Source organism: Sprattus sprattus (genome assembly GCF_963457725.1).
Source record: "Sprattus sprattus genome assembly, chromosome: 20".
In the NCBI taxonomy this organism is placed as follows: Eukaryota; Metazoa; Chordata; class Actinopteri; order Clupeiformes; family Clupeidae; genus Sprattus; species Sprattus sprattus.
In genome coordinates, this window is record NC_137918.1 from 7,089,356 (window position 1) to 7,095,674 (window position 6,319).

Below are 6,319 nucleotides of genomic sequence, written 5' to 3' on the forward strand. Positions count from 1 at the left end.
ACATGCCCCTCATATAGCCCAATACACTGTCATCTCCTCTACAACACCCCCTTAATTGGTCTGAAGGTAATTAGAGAGGTCCTCTGTGCCATCTCTAACCATGTGACCCATAGACCCAAGGAAGCATCTGCCATCAAAGGAATGAGTCATCTACTGTGTTTAGAGAACACAACCAATGGGAGGATTACAAGCATTTGCTACAAAAGAAAAGCAAAATATTATACTGTCTGCTCGTAGAAAAATGATCCACATTGGTCTGAAGGAAATTAGAGAGTTCTGTTATAACTCCAACTTAGTGACCTTTAAACACAGAAGTGTCTAATGAATGAACAAATGACCAAGATCGGACAAATTGACAGGCTCTCTGATAACTGACTGACAATATCTTACCTTGTGACTGTAATATACAAGTTGCCCGACCAGACAAAAGGTTTACAGTCACCCGCTGTAAATACACAGTGGAACAAATTCAAGAGTCAAAGCATGAATGAAAGAATGACAGTGTAAATAAAAGAATGAACTCAGTAACCTACAGAAGAATTGGGAAAGCAGCTGATAAAACTGCTTAATATTTTCCAAGAAATCACATAGAGAACTGGATGAGAGGTATGGTCATGTGATGGGTTTAGGGATGTCTGTGGTGGAAGAATATACAACTAATGGTCGTCTAAGACAGGGGTTTTCAACCAGGGGTCCGTACTGCACATATTTAAGTGTTATAGGCAGAATACCTGTGCAGGGGGAGGCGGTGTGGCGGCGGCTAGCTATGTACCCTGATAATCTCACATATTTAAGTGTTAAAGGCAGAATATCTGTGCAGGGGGAGGGGGCGTGGCGGCGGTGGTTACAAACATGCACGCGCGTGCAGGCACATCAGTGGGCCTCAAATTACTTTCTAATCAGAATGGTTGTCCCTGGGACAAAACCAGTTAAAAACCCCTGGTCTAAGATATTACTGTATTACTTTGATTTGATCATCACAGAGATCAAAGGAAATAAGGGTACATAAGGGGTTTTGAGCAGTGGTGACTCGTGAAAAAATTCTCAGGGGGCAATTTTTGGGATAATGACAAAGGCGACCCATTCGGTAAGTACATAAAGCAGGACAACTTTATCTTTTTGTTTTGAGCTGATTAACTCATCCAGCAATATCTTTTTGTTCACCAGATGGCAGCACACAACAGAAAGATTTCCCCTCGAGCTACACAAGTTACAGGTGGAAAGCTGAGGTGACTCCGTCCGCACTAAATTGTCACACTTCATTATTCACATTACCCAAATGTTGTATGAAGTAAAATAGCTAAACAGGACACATGACATGTCCTGTAACAACATTAAGAAGGGGGCAACATGTAAGTGAAAACCAACCATATTTATTGACTAATCTTTACAAAAGCAAAATAAGTTATGGCATAAAAAAATAACTCTGTGTAAGTGCAAGTAGCATGCATGGAGTGAACAATCTCAAAGACAGCCTGTATCCCTCATCCAGTTGAGTGGCAATATTCACCCATCCAAAAATAGAGAATTTCAGACAGTGGTCCATGTGTAGCTTCGCCTGCTCATGTTTCTTTACCTTTTCGGACAGATGGTGCATGTCCTTAACTCCTGTTAAATGCAGTGATGTCTGTAATGGTGTCTTTCGAGTGGGAAAGTAGGCAGAGATAGCAATAGACTGCATTAGCCACTTTACAGCCTGCTAGCCACGATTTTCTTTGGTACCTATTCTTTGAAAATCCTCGGGTGTAGGATTCCCCCTTTTTTTGTAACTACCTGTTTAATTGATATATTTGGTCTACTCTAGGAGGTCCTAATAATTTTGTTGCCGCCCGAAAGGAGTTTCTTTCACAGAAAGAACTGCGATGTTGTACTGAGCACCAGCCATCTCGACAGAATATGAGATTGATTTGTTCTTCTCACACCGGATAATTTTGCTGTTAAAACATCTGGAGGCAAAGCAGTGGTGTTACAGAGTTAGTCTCTGTGTTTGAGCATATATAAGTCTACTACTACAGATAAAATGTGAGTTAACATATTTCTCCTAGATGCATTTATCAGGTTCGTATAACAGCCCAGAACACATTTGAAACTATGTCACTGGTAGTCCCAAACCAGACCTTGGCGCTACAATATTATAAACCTTTCAATTCCAGATGAAATTGAGATTTCAATTACATAGCCTACTTGAAGAATTAAGAAATGGGCTAAGAAGTGACGTTCTTGAGCCTAGGATTATTGGCAATAGAGATGTTGCTAGTTGTAACTGTTGCCACTGCATTGGTTTTAATATTTTGTATAGGTTATGATTGGACTGTTTTTGTATTTGTATCATTACCATAGTAACAGATGGGCTGTTATGTTAGAGCGCGATACAGAGAAGAAGATGTCGTTATATACATGCTAAAAAGTTTGTTTGTAAAGTGAAATATTAAGACCATTGAAGAAGAAATAAGAGAATGAAAAGACAGTGACCATAAAAGAAGATCAAAGACTTTCTCTCATGGCATGCAGCCAACGAGGTGTTTTTGTTTGTTTGTTATTTATTTTAACTTTGTGTTATATTGGATGCTGTGTTTGCTAACCAGCTAACGTTGTGAATGTATATGTTTGATACCGTGTATTACAGTTTTCACGGTTTGATGTGGACAAAAAGGATTCATTAAAACCCGTAAAGAAAACCATTTGATGTCTGACTGTGCTTGGGAGGGAGTCACAGTGAAAACTCGAACTGTTCGTCGACGCAAGTGGGCGAAGCAGCAAGAAGTCCCAAGACTAGCGAACTAATCTCTACGGTGGTTACGGTGCTTGGAACGTTCGTCAAATGACAGGCAGATGAGTCGAAATCACGCACTTTCACACAGTTGAAGACGCACACACATACACTGATTGAGCAATTGTTTGAAAGCAAAGACATAAGAACTTGGACACTAATAAGAGTGGGCTAAGAAGAGGGATTTGCTAAAGTTTGCTTAAAGGTTTATGTGCTTAAATTGAAGGACTGTTGTGTGAGTGGTAAATGCAACTTATTTGCTCAGTACGTTTAACTGAATCTTGCCATTTACTGTATAGCCAGTTTTACGAAGCTAGAGGCTTAAAGTGGTAGTGTACATACTTTTTAGATTTGAATTTTTTAATATACCAATTCAAAGTGTGTTTTGTGGTAATTGTAATTGAAGGTTATTTGTCATTTGATGTTGAAGTTCTCAATAAGTGTTATTGAGTACTAAGTACTAAGTGCATTTTGATTTTCATTACTGCTATTGGTAATCATAGCCAATGATAATATTTTCAGTTTAAATATTAAGACACTGCAGATACATTTAATACACATTTTAGTAAGTTTTAGCAATTCTTCCACACATTTATTATACTTCAGAGTTCTAGTTGTATTAACAATTTACATTCATATCCAAGACCCTTTGATAATGGCAGAGCCTAGTCAGTCTCCAACCAAGGTAAGGGATACAGTTAGGGATAGTGAAAATGAGCCGGCTGAAGATCAAGTCAGTCACACTGAAGCCCAACTAGAGGAAGTGCCTCAGCCAAGACGCAGTGAACAAATCCGTAATGTAACAGAAAAAGGCAAAGAAATGCAAGAACAGAAAATGAAACCACTGCAACAAAGATTTCACTACTTTTACCAAAAATGGAGAACACAAGCTAAATTCGCTAAGCAGCCGTTATCACAATCAGCAGAGCCATTAGCTGACAGTCTGCTTAATGATATCATTGACAACACTAGAGGCCTTTGTGCAGATGTCCAGCGTGTTTATGAAGAGCTGCGCGAAGTCACAACACCAGACCATGACATGCGTCGAAGAGTGGATCGGTGTGTAGAGATTTCCAGCTTCATCGTATCCAAAGCCTCGAGTCGTCTGAGTGGGAAGACGCCAGAGGGAGAAGAACAAGATTGGCCAGATGCAAGCTCTCTTTGGAACTCAAGTGTGAGTGAATTCGGAACTGTCTCCTCTATCTCAAAGGGCGCCTCAGAGTATTCAAACAGGTCTTCTGTGAAACATCAAGAAGCTGCCGCAGACGCTGCTGCAAGCCAAGCTGTTCTGAAAGTGTTACAAGAACAAGAAAGAGAACAATTGGAATTACAGTGCCTGGAAGCAGAGGCTAAAAAGAAGATCGCTGCTCAAGTGGCCGCCTCTTTAAAGCGCAGCTTAGAACAAGACGCAGAAGAGGTGAATAGAAGAATAAAGAGAGAAGAGGAGGATGCTGAAATGAAGGCTCAACTGGAAGAAGAGCACACAGCTATACAGAGAACTCTTGAGGAAAGACGGAGAAGAATACAGCATTTGGAGGCCATGAAGGAGCTCAGTGCAGCGCAAGCAAGAATGCAGGTGTACAGTCAAGAGCCTAAAGACATCCTAGGCCATGGATGGGTTGCAGATGACCAGCTGCGGAGCACCACAAGACACCTGCCCCTGCCTGTGTTTCCTTCCCCTCAAGCCATCACTACCTCCACGAGTGAAAGCACAACAGAGCTTGTCAAGGTCCTGGCAGATGCGTTAAGTGCCAACAGAATCCCAGCTCCTGAACCATCAGTATTCAGTGGTGATCCATTAAAATACAGTGACTGGAAGCTGTCCTTTCAAACTTTGATAGGCCAGAAGAATATTCAAGAGAAGGAGAAGATATACTACCTCCGTAGATATATAAGTGGACAAGCCAAGAGTGCACTGGATGGCTATTTCTTACTTCGGACTGAATCTGCCTATGTGTCTGCTTGGGAGATTTTGGAGGAAAGATATGGAAACCCATTTACAGTTGCAATGGCATACAGAGAAAAACTCCAAGCGTGGCCCAGGATCGGCACTAAGGAGAGCTTTGAGCTCAGAGAGTTTGTTGATTTTCTCAGAAGTTGCGAGGCCGCAATGGTCCACATCAAAGCCCTTGAGATTCTGAACGACTGCAATGAAAACAGAAAAATTCTGTCAAAGTTACCCGACTGGCTTACTGCAAGATGGAATCGGAAGGTCATAGAAGTTGAAGAAAAAAGCAGTGAGTTCCCCTCCTTTAGTCAGTTTGTCAAATTTCTGATAAGAGAAGCGAAAATTGCTTGTAACCCAGTTACATCATTGCAGTCACTGAAACAAGTTGAATTTGAAAAGCCAAAACAGCAAAGATATCAAAGTTTTACTGCAAAGACACTAACTACAAGCTCCAATGAAGAGACTGTGAAAACCTGCACTTTCTGTAAGAAGACTGGGCACACTTTGCTCAAATGCTGGAAGTTTGTGGAAGAAACAGTCTCAGACAGAGTCAAGTTTGTCCTAGCTGAAAGGCTGTGCTTTGGTTGCCTCAAGCCCGGTCACCTCTCAAAGAGTTGCAACAAAAGGAGCGTTTGCGACACATGCAACAGGCACCATCCTACTTGTCTGCACGAAGAGAGAGACAAAGGCCAACCAAGTCCAAGTCAAGACAGGTCTACTACAAGGCAGGAATGGAGTAGGGAAATGCCCCAAGCAACACAACGTGAAACAATTGCAGTAGCTACTTCACATAGAGTAATCCTTAAGGAAACTAATAAACAAACGTCTGCAATAATTCCCGTCTGGCTGTCATCTGCCGCTCAACCATCACAAGAAGTACTTACATATGCTCTTTTGGACTCACAAAGTGACACAACCTTTGTTCTTAGTGACGTAGCTAATGCTTTGGAGGCAGACAAGGAGCAAGTCAAGTTAAAACTCTCTACTATGACTTCAAGAACAACACTGGTAAGCTCTCAGAGAGTAAACAACCTTCAAGTCCGTGGTTTTTACTCTAACAAGAAGATCTATTTACCACCAACCTACACACGTGACTTTATTCCCGCCAACAGAACTCACATTCCAACAGCTAAAACTGCCAAAGCTTGGTCCCATCTAGAACACCTCCAAGATGATGTGGCACCTTTACAAGACTGTGAAGTAGGTCTGCTCATTGGGTACAACTGCTCTCAAGCCTTACTCCCACGAGAAGTTGTGTCTGGCAAAGAAAATGAGCCCTATGCACAGCGCACAGACCTTGGGTGGAGCATTGTCGGCCATGGGAATGCCCGTGTAGATTATGAAGATGCCATCGGAATCAGCCATCGCATAGTAGTGAGGCAAGTGACACCAGGAGTTAACCCTTCTGTCAATCTGAAAACTGAAGTTCACTATGTGAATAGAACCAAAGTCAAAGAAATCACCCCCTCAGACATCCTAAAGGTCCTGGAGTCAGACTTCTCAGAAAGAGCTGGAGAAGAGGATCCTGTGTCTCAAGATGATCTCAAGTTCCTGTCAACGATAAAAGAAAACATCACACAAAAGGATGATGGGCACTACGA